The following is a 20,473-nucleotide window of genomic DNA, read 5'->3' as shown; positions in this document are numbered from 1 at the left end:
CCCCAAGCTCTGGCCAAAGGTAAACAACAGGTTTCGGGTCTGGATTCCAGTGCCACTAATTGGGTTGAAGTACGTGCAAAAAAAGCCAACAGGGTTGTTGCTGGCATGGAGAACACTGTGCCTACTACCTCACAAGATTCCATGCGTACATATATGCGCAGGAAGGAAATGTTGTCTTCCGAGCGCTCTGCTCCTGCTATGGTTTCCTCTGCCCCCCTTCATCAGCCCGCCAGGAAAATGTATTCGGATCGTCCAAAGGGTCCCCCTGCTAAGCTGGCATTTGATACCAGAGGTAATGTCATTACCCCGTGGGACCGTCGTTATCCCCGTTCCACCCCCAAGCCAGCAGATATGCCGTCTACTTCCAAATCTGGTCCTCAGAACTCTTTTGCGGTGTTGGCGGATTTCTTTGACGAGGGAGTCCTGGACATTCTCGTTGACAAAGTCAAATCGAGGCAAGCTGTGCCACGTACCTGATTTTGTTTTGAATACACATGAAAATAGCCACGTGGAATGTGCGAGGAATTTGTTCTCGACACAAGCAACATGCCATGTGGACTGTATTGCATGAAAATCAGTGGGATGTCCTGTGCGCTGTTGAGCACAAGAGTCACGGTGAAGCCGGAAAAGTGGTAGATTGCCATGGCTTTCGATTGTTTTATGCAGGGACACAGGCCATGCATTATTCGGGTGTGCTCATGATTGTCCATAACAAATATCAGCCTGTTCTTATTAAAAATGATGTTCATGGCCGTTTTTTGGTGATTGAAATTTTATTCGAAGGGGAAATCTTATGGCTACTTGGCCTCTATGCTCCGAATGATTCCTTATCTCGTCGGGCGCTTTGGTAGACTTTGCAAACCTCCTTGTCACTTGGCAGACGGGGCTTCTTCATGGGGGATTTCAATATGTGTGTTGATTCTTCCCAGTCCACATCGGAGCATTTGGTGATGGATGCGCCGGAAAGTCGTATGTGGCATGCGTTGGCTCTTGCTGTTCTTAAGCAAGATCTCTGGTCCTGGCTACACCCGTCTTCTACAGGGTTTACTTTCCATTCTGCCCAGTATGCAACAACATGGTCGCGATTGGACCGTATATATATCATGCAGAATGATGATTTTCTTCTCGAGCTGCTCGAAATAAAAGTGCTGCAGCAATATGCCTTGTCGGACCATTTCCCTCTGCAGCTTGAGCTGCTTGCACAACCCATTGCACCTTTCAAGCAATTTCTGGAGAGACTCCCTTTGCGTTTCAATTCGTCTTACCTGAAGCATGCAATCTTTCAGGGCTATATGCAGCAATTGATTGATAGATTCCTCTTGGACTTGTCTTCTCAGGGCACTGCGTCATTTGAAAGATTGCTCTCTAATGTGCAGCGGGTTGCTCGGCAGTATGGGATCTATCATGCCTCTCTTTGTCGGCAGCGTCGCAAGGCAGCCGAGGATATGCTGGCTTTGGTTCGTTCTCTGCTGGTGGACACTCCGGATGATGCGTTTCTGCTCACACTGGCCATGCGAGTGGCTGATCTTATTAAAGAATTCCACTTGAAATCATATCAGTAGGCCAAACTGCAACATCTGACAGAGACTTTGCAAGATAGTGCATGTCAGACCCATAAGTTCTTTCGAGCTCTCCATGCCTCTCCTGCTAGGGAGAATATGACCAGACTCGAGGATGCAGAAGGCCACCTTATCCTGGATCCGCAGACTATTGTGCATATGTGCAGGAATTATTTCCGTGACCTTCTCGGCTCCACTTCTCCACCTTCAGACCAAATCACTCAGGCCCGTTCGGGTTTTTATGACCTGGTCCGCAATCAGCTTCCGCATGACATGCAAGCTACTATGGAGTCCGATATTTGTGAGGCAGAGGTTATGGACGTCTTGTTACACTTGCCCAAGGATAAAAGTCCGGGTTGGGATGGTCTCACCAATGAGTTCTTTGAAGCTTTTGCTACCCAATTGGCGAAGCCATTGCAGGCGTTGTTTCAGCAGGTGTGGCAAACGGGGATCATGCCTTCCTCATGGAAAGAAGGCCTTATTAAACTGCTTCCCAAAGTTCCTTCGCCATCTAAGTTGACACAGTGGCGCCCCATTTCTTTGATGGGTTCAATGTACAAAATCTTTTCCAAAGTAATGGCGAATCGGCTTCATAAGCATCTCCTGGCCATTGTGCATCCTCTACAGTATGGTTTCATTAAGGGCCGAAATATTCTGCACAATGTATTGAATGCTCAACTGGCTATTGATTATGCAAGGCATTCTAATCAGGAGGTAGTACTGATTCAACTGGACCTGGAAAAGGCTTTTGACTATCTGGATTGGTCTTTCGTGGCTGAACTTATGTTTGCTATGGGCTTTGGTCCCCGGATGTCTCGTCTAATCTACACCATTAGCACTGCAGCGTCTTCGCGAGTCATGCTGAATGGAGGTGTTACTGAGCCATTTGTACTTGCCCGCTCTGTCAGACAAGGATGCCCTTTGAGCCCTCTATTCTTTGCCCTTGCGACACATCCAGTTATTTCCATGTTATCCCATATGGCAGCCTCTTCTCAGTTGGCCGGTCTGTCGCTTCCTACAGGACAGCACTTCATTAGCCAATCCCTGGCGGATGATACTTTTATGATTTTGCGTGCGGACAAGGACAACCTTCGACGAGCATTGGATGTTTGGGGCATCTTTGGTCAGGCGTCCGGCCTTCGTATCAATGCGCTCAAATCAGCCATTCTCAGCTGCACGGAGTCGGACTTGCAGTCCTTGGACTGGCAGGGTCTGGTTGTTCCTCGTGGCTCCATTGTCAGGCACCTTGGGTACCCTTTGGGTGTTGACGTTCCACCAAAGCAGCTTCTGCAGTGGATTTCCCAGAAAATGGTGGCTAAGTTTATGTATTGGAAATCTCAAGCCTGGCCTTTCCATATTCGCCTCAAAGTGGCCCAGACAATTATGTTGCCAATGCTCACATATTTCTTGCCATTGTTGCCCTGGACTACTACGACTCTGAATGCTCTTACTCAGTCTATTCGCTTCATGCTATGGAAGGACTCATTGCATGCAGGTATTTCCTGGATCTCTTGGTCGCATGCGTGCACCCCCAAACGCATGGGTGTCGGAGCTATTTTAGATGCCCAAACTCACATGCAGGCACTCCGTTGGTCTCTTTTCCGCGCCATGTGCTCGGATCATCATCCATGGGTCGATATAGCCCGTTATTTTCTTGAGGGCCAGGGGCTTCAACATGGCAATACCCAGATCCGGAGTTCTTGGTGGCATGTTCTTAATGCTGATTCGCGGTTCTCCAGCTCTTCTTCATCGCTGCTTACTCATTTGGTGTGTTCCTGGAAACACGTCCTCCAGAAGGCTCAGTGGCATCCAGCGGAGGATCGCTTAGCTACTAACTCTTTTCAATTGGAGTTGCTGGCTGTTTCGCGTCTACTTGCATGGGAAAGTAAACAGGACCTCAGACCACAATTCAACCGGATGGCCCGCTTGGGTTTGTCTTCAGTGGCGGATGCCACCCTTGCAAGTCGCAATGTGCTTATATCTTTTCGTACAGCCAGGCGGCTTTTCCGGATCCCTCGTGGATACAGGCCTTTATGGGAACAGCTTTTGAGGGTGCTCCAGAGCAGACAACCCTTTCCTGCCCTTGCTTCGGATCATCCCTGGCAGGATTGGGACCTACAAGGCCGACTGACCTTAAGCAAAGCTTCTGCGAACCAAGTGTATCATATTCTGATTAAAGATCATCAATGGCTCGTCACCAAAGTGAATGCTTTATGGGGATTACGTAAATCCCGGTCATGGTGGAGGGAAACTGTGATGGCGGGCTGGTTGAACAAGACACCCTTCAAATGTAAAGTCTTTCTTTGGAGAGTGATGATTGGTGGTCTTCCGCTTGCGTCGGCGCTTTCCAAGCGACGAATCTCCAATGGCAAATGTTTCTTTTGCACCACTGCTGTGGAATCAGCCCGCCACCGATTTATTTCTTGCCCCATCGCAAAGAAAGTCTGGTTATTTTTGTCGGCTGTTTGGCAAGGAGTGGTTGGATTCACCCTGCGCCCCTTTGATTGGGTTTTCGGGCAGCCCAAATACCCCACTCCTGCACAGCCACATATGAAGCTCATGTATCATTTTCTTCGATATTGGGGCTGTTGGCATAACTGGACCATTAGGAATGCTTTTCTTTTTGACTCCGCCTATAATGTTCAGCGGCATATTGCGAGGCTTAACGGCCTCTTGTATTGGCAGTTGGATCTTCTCCAGCATTCTGATTTGCTCTCTAGGGAGGACTTACGTCCCTGGCATATGGCAATTTCATCTGCATCCTTGCCATAACATTGTAACTTGTAGTACTTAGAACCTTTTCACATGATGGCTTAGATTGTCGTCATGTATCTTGTAATCAAGTCATCTTGTACTTTTTTTCGTAATTAATACAATTACCTTTTACGAAGAAAAAAAAAGAGAGAGAGAGAGAGAGAGAGAGAGATGCGGAACCTGATTGCGGACCAGGTCATAAAAAACTGAACGGGCCTGAGTAGTTTGGGCTGAAGGTGCAGAAGTGGAACCAAGAAGGTCGAGGAAATAATTCCTACACATATGCACAATAGTCTGCAGATCAAGGACCAGGTGGCCTTCTGCATCCTGGAGTCTGGTCATATTCTCTCGAGCAGGAGAGGCATGGAGAGCTCGAAAGAACTTATGAGTCTGACACGCACTATCTTGCAAAGTCTCCGTCAGATGTTGCAATTTGGCCTGTTGATATGATTTCAACTGAAACTCTTTAATAAGATCAGCCACCCGCATTGCCAGTGCTAGCAGAAATGCATCATCTGGAGTGTCCACTAGCAGATAATGAACCAAAGCCAGCAGGTCCTCTGCTGCTTGTCGACGCCGCCGACAAAGAGAGGCATGATGGATCCCATACTGCTGAGCAACCCGCTGCACATTAGAGAGCAATCGTTCAAACGAAGCAGTGCTCTGAGAGGAGAAGTCCAATAAGAATCTATCAATCAATTGCTGCATATAGCCCTGAAAGGTTGCATGCTTCAAATAAGACGAGTTGAAACGCAAAGGGAGTCTCTCTAGAAATTGCTTAAAAGGTGCAATGGGTTGTGTAAGCAGCTCAAGCTGCAGAGGGAAATGGTCCGACAAGGCATATTGCTGCAACACTTTCATTTCAAGCATCTAAGGAAGGAAATCATCATTCTGCATGATGTATATGCGGTCCAACCGTGACCATATTGTTGCATACTGGGCAGAATGGAAAGTAAACCTTGTAGAAGATGGGCGTAGCCAGGACCAGAGATCTTGCTTAAGAACAGCAAGAGCCAACTCATGCCACATACGACTTTCCGGCGCGTCCATTACCGAATGCTCCGATGTGGACTAGGAAGAATCAACACACATATTGAAATCCCCCATCAAGAAGCCCCGTCTGCCAAGTGACAAGGAAGTCTGCAAAGTATGCCAAAGCTCCCGCGGCGAGATAAAGGATCATTTGGAGCATAGAGGCCAAGTAACCATAAGATCTCCCCTTCGAATAAAATTTCAATCACCAGAAAGCGGCCATGTACATCATTTTTAATAAGAACAGGCTAATATTTTTCATGTACAATCATGCGCACACCCGAATAATGCATGGCCTGTGTCCCTGCATAGAACAAACGAAAGCCATGGCAATCCACAACTTTTCCGGCTTCTCTGTGACTCTTGTGCTCAACAGCACACAAGACATCCCACTGATTCTCATGCAATACAGCCCACATGACATGTTGCTTGTGGCGAGAAGAAATTGCTCGCACATTCCACGTGGCTATTTTCATGTGTATTCAAAACAAAATCAGGTACGAGGCACAGCTTGCCTCGATTTGACTTTTTCTGCGAGAATGTCCAGGAGTCCCTCATCCAAGAAATCCGCCAACACGGCAAAAGAGTTCTGAGGACCAGATTTGGAGGTAGACGGCATATCTGCTGGCTTGGGGATGGGACGGGGATAACGACGATCCCACGGGGTAATGACGTTGCCTCTGGTATCAAAAGCCAGCTTAGCAGGTGGACCCTTTGGACGATCCGAATACACTCTCCTAGTGGGCTGAGGACGGGGGGCAGAGGAAACCCTAGCAGGAGCAGAGTGCTCTGAAGACAACATTTCTTTCCTGCGCATATAGGTACGCATGGAATCTTGTGAGGCAGTAGGCACAGTATTCTCCATGCCAGCAACAACCCTGTTGCCTTTTTTTGCGCGAACTTCAACCCAGTCAGTGCCACGGGAATCCAAACCCGAAACCTGTTGTTTACCTTTATCCAAAACTTTAGGTGGATGGATAGCATCCTACGACGGAGCATCACACACCATATCTTCCATGGGCAGCGCAACATGCCCAGCATCTGAAGTGTGTTGCTGCTCTGGGCATTCGGCCATAAAATACCCCAATTGTCCACAGGAAAAGCAATGTCCAGCAAAATTGCCCCATTTCAAACGAAAGTGTAAAGGATGCATGCTAGAGCAATTGAGACGTAACCAAGCAGGCCTTTTCCTTGCAGTGTCCCATAACATACACAACCGGTTGCGATTCACGGCCCTTAGACTTGGAGAGACCAAAGCAGTGCCCAGAGCGGCCATAGTGTCCTTCAACAGTGGCCTATAGACAGCCGGACAATTTTCCACTTCAACCCACACAGGGCATTCACGTTGCAGCAGACGCTGAAAATCTGCCATTGGGCGCCATGGTACAACATGGACCGAACGGCGATAAAAAAACAAAGGCAGTTTAGACAGGAGAGCAGCACGGTGCATCTCAGATTTCAACAGCACCTCAAGAAAACCTCGGGGCCCAACAAAAATCTCTTCAACACATTCCCCTTGTAGCAGACTGTGCAGCCACTGGCGAATACGGGAAAGCAGTGGGATTCTACCAGCGAAGAGGAGTATCACAGTGCGATTATAAAACACAGAAAAGGAGCGCAAGACAGTTTTCGGGTCCACAGTGGCTTTCAAAACATTTCCAGGTGTAGAGTCAGAAAAGACTTGCTGATTATGTTGAACATAATCGCCAAGCAGAGTGTTGGCAAATTCCAGCAAATGCTCCCAGTCAACATCCTGAGAGTCCACAGAATCCGAAGCAACCTGAGCATAGGAACGATCCTGATGATCCATTGTGTCTTCGGAAGTATGCTTGGTGCGTTTACTTGCAGGCTGGAGGTCAGGACCAGGGGGCATCTCTTCAGTGCACGGAACCATATCCTCGGGTTTCTCAGCATCAGAATTTGGACCAAGCGCTGCCACCGTTTGGTCTATAAAATCCAGATCCAGACCAGCCATATTGTGTCATTTCGTATACCGGACAGAGGCCGAGTGAAGATCTCACGGGAGGCAAAAACGCGCAGGCCGCTCTCCCCCCCCCTCTCTCTCTCTCTCTCTGTGTACAGGCACAGATCAGCTCTCTGATTTGTGCAAAGTTGCAGTCGCGTGCTGCTAGGTGATGGCTCTCTTTCTCTGACTCGGCACAACAAACTGCACAGGGCAGACACCCACGGACAGCAGACGCAGCAAGCAGTGCTCTCAGCACTGTGCCGTCTCCTTCCAAGGCTCGCGATAGGACAGAGCGCAGCTCCTCTCTGCGCTGTATGTCAAAGGTGCCTCACAGGCCCGCAGGTATACAATGCGCCATGGACATCATCACGTTTGACGAAATGCGACTCTGGTCGAAACCCTAAAATGCACAAAGAAGCAAGCAGGAGCAGGCTACGGCTAAGCCTGTGCTCTACGACCATAGGCTTCAGACGGCAGGCGTCAGGCGAGCAGGCAGGCACAGTCGGAGCAGGCGGCCACAGACGAATACAGGCGGGTGGGTCTTCAGGCGCGCGGGCAGTCGTCAGGCGGGTGGGTCTTCAAGCGTGCAGGCAGTCGTCAGGCAGTCGTGAGGCGCGCAAGCAGGCGTCAGGCGGCAGTCAGGCGCGCAGGTAGTTGTCAGGCAGCAGTCGTTGGGTGGCAGCCGTCAGGTGGCAGCCTTCAGGCGCGCAGGTCTAGGCGATGACAGGACGGGACGCACCGGCGGCACCATCGCGACTCTCTCTCTCTCTCTCTCTCACACACACACACACACACATTGACGGTAATGGCGAATCGGCTCCATAAGCATCTCCCTGCCATTGTGCACCCTCTCTAATATGGTTTCATTAAGGGCCGAAACATTCTGCACAATGTATTAAATGCGCAACTAGCGATTGATTATGCAAGACATTCTAATCAGGAGGTCGTACTAATTCAATTGGACCTGGAAAAGGCTTTTGACTATCTGGACTGGTCTTTCGTTGCTGAACTTATGTCTGCTATGGGCTTTGGTGCTCGGATGTCTCGTCTGATCTACACCATCAGTGCTGCGGCGTCTTCGCGAGTCATGCTGAATGGAGGCGTTATTGAGCCATTTGTCCTTGCCTGCTCTGTTAGACAGGGGTGCCCTTTGAGCCCTCTCTTCTTTGCCCTTGCGACTCATCCAGTTCTTTCGATGTTATCTCATATGGCAGCTTCTACTCAGCTGGCTGAATTGTCGCTTCCTTCTGGACAGCACTTCATTAGTCAATCCTTGGCTAATGACAGCTTTATGATTTTGCGTGTGGACAAGGATAACCTTCGCAAAGCATTGGATGTTTGGGCTCTCTTTGGTGAGGCGTCCGGCCTTCGCATCAATGCGTTGAAACCAGCCATTTTCAGCTACACGGAGTCGGATTTGCAGTCATTGGACTGGCAGGGTATGGTTGTTCCTCGTGGCTCCATTGTCAGGCATCTTGGGTACCCTTTGGGTGTTGATGTTCCCCCAAAGCAGCTTCTGCAGTGGATTTCTCAGAAACTGGCGGCCAAGTTTCTGTATTGGAAGTCTTAGGCCTGGCCCTTCCATGTTCACCTCAAAGTAGGCCAGACAATTATGTTGCCAATGCTCACATATTTCTTGCGATTGCTGCCCTGGACTACTACGACTCTGAATGCTCTTACTCAGTCTATTCGTTTCATGCTATGGAAGAAGGATTCCTTGCATGTAGGTATTTCCTGGATTTCTTGGTCGCATGCGTGCACCCCCAAGTGCATGGGTGGAGGGGCTATTTTAGATGCCCAAACTCACATGCTGGTACTCCATTGGTCTCTTTTCCGCGCCATGTGCTCGGATCATCACCCGTGGGTCGTTATAGCCCGTTATTTCTTTGAGGATCATGGGCTTCTGCATGGCAATACCCAAATCCGGGGTTCTTGGTGGCATGTTCTTAATGCTGATTCGCGGTTCTCCAGTTCTTCTTCATCGCTGCTTACCCATTTGGTATGTTCCTGGAAACTGGTCCTCCGGAAGGCTCAGTGGCATCTAGCGGAGGATCGCTTAGCTACTAATTCTTTTCAATTGGAATTGCTGGCAGTCTCGCGGTTACTTTCATGGGAAGGTAAACACGAGCTTCGACTACAATTCAACCGGATGGCACGATTGGGCTTAACTTCGGTCGTGGATGCCACCCTTGCCAGTCGCAATGTGCTAATATCGTTTCGTACAGCTAGGAGGCTTTTCAGGATCCCTCGTGGATATAGACATTTATGGGAACAGCTTTTGATGGTGCTCTAGAGCAGACAACCCTTTCCTGCCCTTGCTTCGGATCATCCCTGGTAGGATTGGTGTGAGAACAGAGGATCAAGGTACAACAGAGATTCAGTAGACAGTGTGAGAGTGAGAGACAGAGTTGAAGCACGACACCCAAGAGAATAGCTGAATGAGTGTAATCTGAAAGTACAAAGTACAACCCTTAAACCTTAGGGTTGTAGGGGGGTGTTCACACCCGACACACACTAAATGCCCAAATGTGTGTAACATAAGCACATAAGTACATACAACAATAAGACCATAAGTCTGGGGGAAAAAACCTCTCCTACCGAGAGTAAAAAGTGCCCCAGTGTCCTACTGATCACCGACACTCCCATATGAGCGTAGGCGTAAGTAAGGCGTGAGTCAAATACCCAACAAACCCCCCTGGAGTGAAGAGTGATCAAGAGTACAAGGATCATCCGCCACCAAAGGATATCAAATTTAAAGCATCTCGAAATGCTTCAAATTTGTCACGAGGAAGAGCTTTGGTGAAGATGTCTGCCACATTACTGGTGGTAGGACAATAGACAAGGCTGATATCACCTGCATGTAGCCTCTCTCTGACAAAGTGATAGTGAATCTCAATGTGTTTCGTGCGAGCATGAAACACTGGGTTCCGTGCCACTGCAATGGCACTCTGACTGTCAGTGAACAATGGAGTAGGCTCAGTAACAGATACATCCAAATCAGCTAGCAAGCGTCTAAGCCATACGCATTCAACTGTGGAGTATAAGCTGTAGTATACTGATGTACTATGCCCTTCTGCTGCAAAAAAGAATTCAGCATAGAGGACATGTATTCCCCCCCTCGGTCCGAACGGAGAGTCTTAATTTTGCATCCAGATTGGTTTTCAACAAGTGCACTGAAAGCCAAAAATGCATCATACACTTTTGACTTCTTTTTCAAATAATAGACCCAGCAAAAACGTGTGAAGTCATCAATGAATGTCACAAAATAATAACAACCACCCAATGACATGGTCTGCATAGGCCCACAAACATCTGAATGCACCAACTGCAATCTGGTTGTTGCTCTGAAAGCAACATCACGAGGAAATGAGAACCGATGCATTTTCCCCAAAATGCATCCCTCGCATAAGTGCTTAGGAGGTCTCTCCAAGAGAGGTAAGCCATCCAGCATCTGAGTACGCTGTAAAAGCATCAAGTTGCCAAAGTTTACATGCCCTAAACGAGCATGCCATAACTCCGCCTGTATCATAGCAGGAGTAAGAGTGGATGTCAAGTATGCTGACTGATCTACTGAAAGAGCATCCAACTCATATAAACCATGACACAAAGATCCTGTCAAGACCAAAGTCATGCATTCTTTTTCTCGAACCATGCAACGGTCATCATCAAAGGTGACCTCCTGCATACCACAACGTGCCAAAGAAGAAATAGAAAGCAAATTCTTCTTTATTCCAGGCACAAACAAAGCATCCTACAGGCGGAGAATAGAGCCATCAATGGCTGTGAGCTGAATCTCCCCAATACCACGAACAGGGTATGATGCATTATTGGCACACCGTACCGATTTCCCAACGGGAGGTGCACTAACTGAAGCAAACAAATCTCTGCGAGATGTGATATGTCTAGAAGCACCACTGTCAAAGAACCAAGTGTCAGCATCCTCTGTAGAGCTAAGTGCTCTATCGGTCCAAGAGATGTCATAACTGCAAGTGTAAAAACAATAGTCCCTGTCCACAACAAAGGACACGGACTCACTAGCAGTGGAAGGAGTAGTAGAAACAGACATTCCTGACTCCTTCTTCTTCTCTTTGGCAATGCGCTTTCTGCACTCAATGATATAGTGGCCGGGCTTCTTACAATAATGACACTTTCCTTTCTTTGCTTGCGTCCCCCCTTGTGACTGATTCTGCGATGTGCCCGAAGTGCCAGAACTCTGTGGAGCATTTTTCACCTTGCTGTTTTTGCCTTTCTGTCTTGCCATAAAAGCCTGCTCAGAGACTATAGCATCCACACCACTATTTTTCTGTGTTTGCTCCTCCTCTAGAAGCAAGTTAACCAGCTGAATAAAAGTGAGTGGATGCTCAGCAATCCTCATGGTGAGGTTCAATGCAGTATGAAAAGACAAGTACGAAGGAGGTAAGGAATTCAAGGTGGTGGATATCAACTGTGCATCCGAAAAATACTCATCTACATTCATGAACTGCTCCCTCAAGTCCTGAATCTTGTTTAAGTGATCCTGCATAGAATCACCTTCATGCATCTTCAGAGTTTCCAACTCTTTCTTCAAGAAAGAGATCCGAGTCTCATTCTTTCCTGCAAACATATGCTCCAAAGTCAACCATGCATCTCGTGAAGAAGATGCCGAACGGATATGAGGTATGATGGACCGCTGAACTGCCAGAGCAATCAGCGACAAGGCCTGTGCATCACGGGTATCCCAAGCTTTTTGAGCTGCAGTTCTTGGAGGAAGTGGCTGTGGTGGAGCGGGCTGAGGTCCCCGTTGTCCACGTGCGCCATGGGGAGGAGGAGTAGCGGGAGCTACAACTCCCGGCCGAGTTTCCTCTCCACTGACATAATCCCATAAATTCTTGGCCACTAATACATTCTTCATCATGAATGACCAAAGGGAATAGTTGTTTCCGTCCAGTCTGTCCTCCTTGGATACATACGTAAAAACATCACCTCCCTGATTTGCCATGATGACAAATTTCCAAAGACAAAATGAGCAATGTCAAAGCAGTATTAACTGGAAATCTGCAAATTTCCAGAAATTGCAGCAAACACGTTTCTGCAATTAATGTGCAAGGGCGTACTCTGTCAGAAAACTGTCTTTTAATGCACGCTTCCCAAGGTGCAAACAGTGCATTGCATCACTGTTATCTCAAAATCCCCAAAATTTTTGCCAAAATTTCTGTCAAAAACAGTCTGTCTGTGACTGTATCAGCAGTTCAAATGCAACTGTCCTCCAAATACACAAAAGCCCCAAAATTTCTGACGATGCAGTCCAGAAATTTGCATGAAATTTATCCCCCCACTTGTTCTGTGCTTGCCGCGTGTGAACCTCCGCTTCCAGAACTGTGTTCTGGGCTGAAATTAAAAAAAAATTTGTTGAAAATTTTACCTGACGTGGAGCAGACTGGCGTGTGCTGGTCGGCGGGCAGTTGGCTGACGTGGTCGTCAGACGAGCAGGTCGTCTGGCGTGTTGACCAGTCGCGAGCTGCTGACGTGATCGTTTTAAAACGGCGGGCAGGCGGGCTGCGTGTGGTAGGTCGTCTGGCGGGCAGGCGTCTTACGAAGGGCTGCTCGTGGTCAAACCAAGGGCTGCTGACGTGGACGACAGGCGACGCAGCCGCTGACGTGGACGACAGGCGACGCAGCTCCTGGGGCAGGACGGGCGGGCTGATGTCAGACTTGACTAACGAGAATGACAGACGACGCTGACGTGGATGACAGGCGACGGGCTGCTGACGCTGACGTGCTGACAGGCGCAGGCAGGACTGGGCAGGTCTGGAGCTGGCGACTCGGGGGCAAAACTGGCGGGGGCTGCTGGCTGCTGACTGAGGACCGCTCTGATACCAAATGTGAGAACAGAGGATCAAGGTACAACAGAGATTCAGTAGACAGTGTGAGAGTGAGAGACAGAGTTGAAGCACGACACCCAAGAGAATAGCTGAATGAGTGTAATCTGAAAGTAGAAAGTACAACCCTTAAACCTTAGGGTTGTAGGGGGGTGTTCACACCTGAAGTGCCCAAATGTGTGTAACATAAGCACATAAGTACATACGACAATAAGACCATAAGTCTGGGGGAAAAAACCTCTCCTACCGAGAGTAAAAAGTGCCCCAGTGTCCTACTGATCACCGACACTCCCATATGAGCGTAGGCGTAAGTAAGGCGTGAGTCAAATACCCAACAATTGGGACTTTGAAGGCCGGCTGAATTTAGGCAAAGCTTCCGCTAACCAGGTGTATCATCTTCTGATTAAAGATCATCAATGACTGGTTACTAAAGCGAATACTCTATGGGGATTGCGTAAATTCCGGTCATGGTGGAGGGCAACTGTGATGGAGGGCTGGTTGAACAAGACACCCTTCAAATATAAGGTCTTTCTTTGGAGGGTGATGATTGGTGGTCTTCCGCTTGCTTCAGCTCTTTCCAAGCGAGGAATCTCCAACGACAACTGTCTCTTTTGCGCCACTAGTGTGGAATCCGCCCGTCACCGATTTATTTCTTGCCCCATCGCTAAGAAAATCTGGTCATTCTTGTCCACCGTTTGGCGAGCGGTGGTTGGTTTCTCGCTACGCCCCTTTGATTGGGTTTTTGTGCAGCCCAAATACCCCACTCCGGCACAGCCACATATGAAGCTCGTGTATCACTTTCTTCGATATTGGGGCTGTTGGCATAACTGGACCATTCGGAATGCTTTTCTTTTTGGTTCCGCCCATAATGTTCAATGGCATATTGCTAGGCTTAAGGGTCTCTTGTATTGGCAGCTAGATCTTCTCTAGCATTTTGACATGCTCTCTAGGGAGGACTTACGTCCCTGGCATATGGCAATTTCCTCTGCGTCTTTGCCATGACTTTGTAACTCTTAGTACTGGAACCTTTTCACATGATGGCTTAGTGTCATCATGTATCTTGTAATCAAGTAAACTTGTATTTTTTTCGTAATTAATACAATTATCTTTTACGAAAAAAAAGAGATGGCGCCCTGTCGCGACTTGCCGCCTGCTCTGTTTCACCACCCGTCGGCTGCTCCCACCGGCATGCAGACGGCGTAAGTTGCCGCTTGTCAGTCGCTCGTTGTGGGGGCGGGGGTGCCTGCCGTCGCCCTTTAGTCTCATGGACCCTAGTTTCTTACGTCCCAGTCCTGAGCGCCGCTCTACTTCGTCCCGCCTTCTGTCCCGCCCTTTCTACTACCCAGTCGCGCTGCCACGTTTGCAGTCGCCCCGTTTCCTTCGACTGTTCTGTTGTTCGCGGCTCCGCCTGCTTGTGTTTGTCCTTTTCTGCCGAGGCACCCAGCTGCTATAAACCCTAAGCCTGACAGTCGTTAGAGAGGCAGCGTCTCGGCCAGAGTGCCCGCTGATCTGCACAAAGAGAGAGAGAGAGAGAGAGAGAGAGAGAGAGAGAGAGAGAGAGAGAGAGAGAGAGAGAGAGAGAGAGAGAGAGAGAGAGAGAGAGAGAGAGAGAGAGAGAGGCCGGCGCCGTTTCTGCTTCCCGTGAGCTCCTGGTTCGACCGCTGACCGACACACGTAGTGATACAACATGGCTGGTATGGATATGGCTTTTATAGACCAAACAGTGGCAGCTCTTGGTTCGGATTCTGACACGGAGGAACTCAAAGATATGGTTCCTTGCACAGAGGAGATGCCCCCTGGTCCTGACTTCCAGCCTGCGGGCAAACGCACCAAGCATACGTCGGATGAGACAATGGATCATCAGGATCGTTCTTATGCGCAGGTTGCCTCGGATTCTGTGGACTCTCAGGATGTTGACTGGGAGCATCTCTTGGAGTTTGCCAACACTCTGCTTGGCGATTATGTGCAACATAATCAGGAAGCGTTTTTTGACTTTGGAACTGAAGATGTTCTCGAAGCCATTGTGGACCCGAAAAATGTCTTGCGCTCATTTTCAGTGTTTTATGAACGTGCTGTTATACTCTTCTTCACTGGCAGGATCCCAGTGCTTTCCTGTATTCGTCAGTGGCTGCACAGTCTGCTACAAGGGGAGTGTGTTGAAGAGATTTTTGTTGGGCCCAGAGGTTTTTATGAGGTGCTGTTGAAATCTGAGAAGCATCGTGCTGATCTCTTGTTCAAACTGCCATTGTTCTTTGATCGCTGTTTGGTCCATATTGTGCCATGGCACCCAATGGCAGATTTTCAGTGCCTGCTTCAACGTGAATGCCCGGTGTGGGTTGAAGTGGAAAATTGTCCGGCTGTCCATTGGCCCGTGTTAAAGGATGCCATGGCCATGGTGGGCACTGTTCTGGTCCCCCCGAGCCTCAGGGCCAGGAATCGTAACCGTTTATGTATGTTATGGGACACTGCTAGGAAAAGGCCTGCTTGGTTATGTCTTAATTGCTCAGACATACATCCTTTGCACTTTCGGTTGACATGGGGTAACTTTGCAGGGCACTGCTTTTCTTGTGGAAAATTGGGGCATTTTATGGCTGAATGCCCAGAGAAGCCACTGACTTTAGATACTGAGCATGTTGTGCTGCCCATGGATGATATGGCGCTTGATGCTTCGTTGCAGGATGCAACCCAGCCACCTAGAGTTTTGGATAAAGGTAAACAACAGGTTTCGGGTTTGGATTCCCGTGGCAATGAATGGGTTGCCTCTCTTTGTCGGCGGCGTCGACAGGTAGTGGAGGACTTACTGGCTTTGATTCGTTCTCTGCAAGTGGACACTTCGGATGATGTTTTTCTGCTGTCACAAGAGATGCGTTTGGCTGCTCTTATTAGAGAGTTTCAGTTGAAATCTTATCAGCAGGCCAAATTGCAAAATCTGACGGAGAATTTGTAAGACAATGCTTGTCAAATGCATAAGTTCTTTCGAGCTCTCCATGTCTCTCCTACTCGAGAGAATATGACTAGACTCCAGAATGCAGAAGGTCAAATGGTCCTTGATCCGCAGACTATTGTGAATATGTGTAGGAATTATTTCCTCGACCTTCTTGGTTCCGCTTCTCCACCTTCAGACCATATTACCCATGCCCGCTCAGTTTTCTATGATTTGGTCCGCAATCATGTTCCATAGGACATGTAAGCTACGTTGGAGACAGACATTTGTGAGGTGGAGGTTATGGATGTTTTGTTACACTTGCCCAAGGATAAAAGTCCTGGCTGGGATGGTCTCACCAATGAGTTCTTTGAGGTCTTTGCTACCCAACTGGCGAAACCATTGACGGCTATGTTTCAGCAGGTGTGGGAAACGGGGATCATGCCTTCCTCATGGAAAGGACGACTTATTAAACTGCTTCCAAAAGTTCCTTTGCCGTCTATGTTGAAACATTGGCGACCAATTTCTTTGATGGGTTCTATGTATAAAATCTTTTCCAAACTAATGGCGAATCGGCTCCATAAGCATCTTCCTGCCCTGGTGCATCCTCTCCAATATGGTTTCATTAAGGGCCGCAACATTTTGCACAATGTATTAAATGCGCAACTGGCTATTGACTATGCAAGGCATTCTAATCAGGAGGTGGTACTGATTCAATTGGACCTGGAAAAGGCGTTTGATTATCTGGACTGGTCTTTCATTGCTGAACTTATGTTTACTATGGGCTTTGGTGCTCGGATGTCTCGTCTGATCTACATCATTAGTGCTCGGACTGGCAGGGAATAGTTGTTTCTCATGGTTCCATTGTCAAGCATCTTGGGTACCCTTTGGGTGTTGATGTTCCGCGAAAGCAGCTACTAGAGTGGATTTCACAAAAACTGGCAGCGAAATTTCTGTATTGGAAGTCACAGGCTTGGCCCTTCCATGTTCGCCTCAAAGTGGCTCAGACAATTATGTTGCCAATGCTCACATATTTCTTGCCATTGCTACCTTGGACTACTACTACATTGAATGCTCTTACACAGTATATTCGTTTCATGTTATGGAAGAAGGATTCCTTGCATGCAGGAATTTCATGGATTTCTTGGTCGCATGCATGTACCCCGAAACGCATGGGTGGTGGGGCTATCTTAGATGCCAAAACTCATATGCTAGAACTCCGTTGGTCTCTTTTTCGCGCCATGTGCTTGGATCATCACCCGTGGGTTGTTATAGCCTGTTATTTTCTTGAGGATCACGGGCTTCTGCATGGTAATACCCAAATTCGGGGTTCTTGGTGACATGTTCTTAATGCAGACGCTCCGTTGTATGTTCCTGGAGACTGGTCCTCCAAAAGGCTGGGTGGCATCCAGCGGAGGACCGCTTAGCTACTAACTCCTTCCAACTGGAATTGTTGGCAGTCTTGCGGTTACTTTCTTGGGAAGGGAAACATGAGCTTAGACCAAAATTTAACCGCATGGCACATTTGGGCTTGACTTCGGGCGCAGATGCCACCCTTGCCAGTCGCAATGTGTTGATAGCATTTCGTACAACCAGGAGACTTTTCAGGATCCCTCGTGGATACAGGGATTTATGGGGACAGCTTTTGATGATGCTCCAGAACAAACAACCCTTTCCTTCCCTTGCTTCAGATCATCCCTGGCACGACTGGAACTTTGCAGGCCGGTTGAATTTGGAAAAGGCTTCAGCTAACCAGGTGTATCATCTTTTGATTAAAGATCATCAATGGCTGGTTACTAAAGCTAATACTCTATGGGGATTGCGTAAATCTCGGTCGTGGTGGAGGGTAACGGTGATGGAAGCCTGGTTGAACAAGACACCTTTCAAATATAAGGTCTTTCTTTGGAGGGTAATGATTGGTGGTCTTCCGCTGGCTTTAGCCCTTTCCAAGCATCGCATCTCCAATGGCAATTGTTTCTTTTGCACCACCAGTGTGGAATCGGCTCATCATCGATTTATTTCTTGCCCTCTCGCTAAGAAAATCTGGTCCTTCTTGTCGGTAGTTTGGCGCGCGGTGGGTCGGTTTCTCGCTACGCCCGTTTGATTGGGTTTTTGTGCAGCCCAAATACCCCACACCGACATAGCCACATATGAAGATCTTGTTTCACTTTCTTAGATATTGGGGCTGTTGGCATAACTGGACCATTCGGAATGCTTTTATTTTTGATTCCGCCTCTAATGTTCAGGGGCACTCTTGGCTCTAACCCACTCCGTGATTCAAGCAACTCTTGGCTCTAACCCACTCTGTTTTGATGGATTGGCTAGAAAATCCCATTTTTCTCATCTCCACAAGATTGGCATAGCTTGTTGATACTTTTCAAAAGAGATCATACTAGTAGGTCAAACTTGCTACACTATCAAAGGGACTACAAGACAATAATTGCTAGTTGCATAAGTTTTATCGCGGCTTGCATGCTTCCTTTGCTGGGGAAAAAGTGGTTCGCTTGAGCATCTTCAATGGAAAAATGGTCATAGGTCTGTGAGCTATTATGCAAATGTGCAGAACCTATTTCAAGGACTTGCTTGGATTGTTGTCCTGTATCTCTCATTTAGTTGATGTGGCTTGTTCATTGTTTTGTGATCTGGTTAAAGATCAGGTTCGGCCAAATGTTGTTGATAGTTTGGATATGGACATTACACAGGATGAGGTCATGGATGTTCTCTTGCATTTGCCTAAAGACAAAAGCCCAGGGTGGGATGATATCACCAATGAGCTTTTGAAACCTATGCCACTCACTTGGTTGCACCTTTGATAACCTTATGCCGTAGATTTGGATAGTTGGACACATGCTGTCCTTGTGGAACGAGGGTCTTATTAAATTGACTATGCAAGGCATTCTAATGAGGAGGTGGTACTGATTCAATTGGACCTGGAAAAGGCGTTTGATTATCTGGACTGGTCTTTCATTGCAGAACTTATGTTTACTATGGGCTTTGGTGCTCAGATGTCTCGTCTGATCTACACCATTAGTGCCCGGACTGGCAGGGAATAGTTGTTTCTCATGGTTCCATTGTCAGGCATCTTGGGTACCCTTTGGGTGTTGATGTTCCGCGAAAGCAGCTACTAGAGTGGATTTCACAGAAACTGGCAGCGAAATTTCTGTATTGGAAGTCGCAGGCTTGGCCCTTCCATGTTCGCCTCAAAGTGGCTCAGACAATTATGTTGCCAATGCTCACATATTTCTTGCCATTGCTACCTTGGACTACTACTACATTGAATGCTCTTACACAGTATATTCGTTTCATGTTATGGAAGAAGGATTCCTTGCATGCAGGAATTTCATGGATTTCTTGGTCGCATGCATGTACCCCGAAACGCATGGGTGGTGGGGCTATCTTACATGCCAAAACTCATATGCTAGCACTCCGTTGGTCTCTTTTTCGCGCCATGTGCTTGGATCATCACCCGTGGGTTGTTATAGCCTGTTATTTTCTTGAGGATCACGGGCTTCTGCATGGTAATACCCAAATTCGGGGTTCTTGGTGGCATGTTCTTAATGCAGACGCTCCGTTTTCTAGTCCTTCATCATCTCTGCTTGCCCATTTGGTATGTTCCTGGAGACTGGTCCTCCAAAAGGCTGGGTGGCATCCAGCGGAGGACCGCTTAGCTACTAACTCCTTCCAACTGGAATTGTTGGCAGTCTTGCGGTTACTTTCTTGGGAACGGAAACATGAGCTTAGACCAAAATTTAACCGCATGGCACATTTGGGCTTGACTTCGGGCGCAGATGCCACCCTTGCCAGTCGCAATGTGTTGATAGCATTTCGTACAGCCAGGAGACTTTTCAGGATCCCTCGTGGATACAGGGATTTATGGGGACAGCTTTTGATGATGCTCCAGAACAAACAACCCTTTCCTTCCCTTGCTTCGGATCATCCCTGGCACGACTGGAACTTTGCAGGCCGGTTGAATTTGGAAAAGGCTTCAGCTAACCAGGTGTATCATCTTTTGATTAAAGATTATCAATGGCTGGTTGTAAAGCTAATACTCTATGGGGATTGCGTAAATCTCGGTCGTGGTGGAGGGTAACGGTGATGGAAGCCTGGTTGAACAAGACACCTTTCAAATATAAGGTCTTTCTTTGGAGGGTAATGATTAGTGGTCTTCCGCTGGCTTTAGCCCTTTCCAAGCGTCGCATCTCCAATGGCAATTGTTTCTTTTGCACCACCAGTGTGGAATCGGCTCATCATCGATTTATTTCTTGCCCTCTCGCTAAGAAAATCTGGTCCTTCTTGTCGGTAGTTTGGCGCACGGTGGGTCGGTTTCTCGCTACGCCCGTTTGATTGGGTTTTTGTGCAGCCCAAATACCCCACACCGACA

General features: G+C 48.0%; 1 protein-coding gene across 2 annotated transcripts in view; it reads left to right on the top strand.

The window, feature by feature from the left end:
* LOC148009099 (uncharacterized) overlaps nucleotides 1-20,473 on the top strand; it is a 240,525-nt gene that overhangs the window by 40,487 nt on the left and 179,565 nt on the right. The window lies entirely within an intron of this gene.

This window comes from Lygodium microphyllum, unplaced genomic scaffold (assembly GCF_053477565.2).
Source record: "Lygodium microphyllum isolate KBCC unplaced genomic scaffold, Lygodium_microphyllum_v1.1.10 scaffold_40, whole genome shotgun sequence".
In the NCBI taxonomy this organism is placed as follows: Eukaryota; Viridiplantae; Streptophyta; class Polypodiopsida; order Schizaeales; family Lygodiaceae; genus Lygodium; species Lygodium microphyllum.
This window is presented reverse-complemented; position numbering and strand designations above follow the sequence as displayed.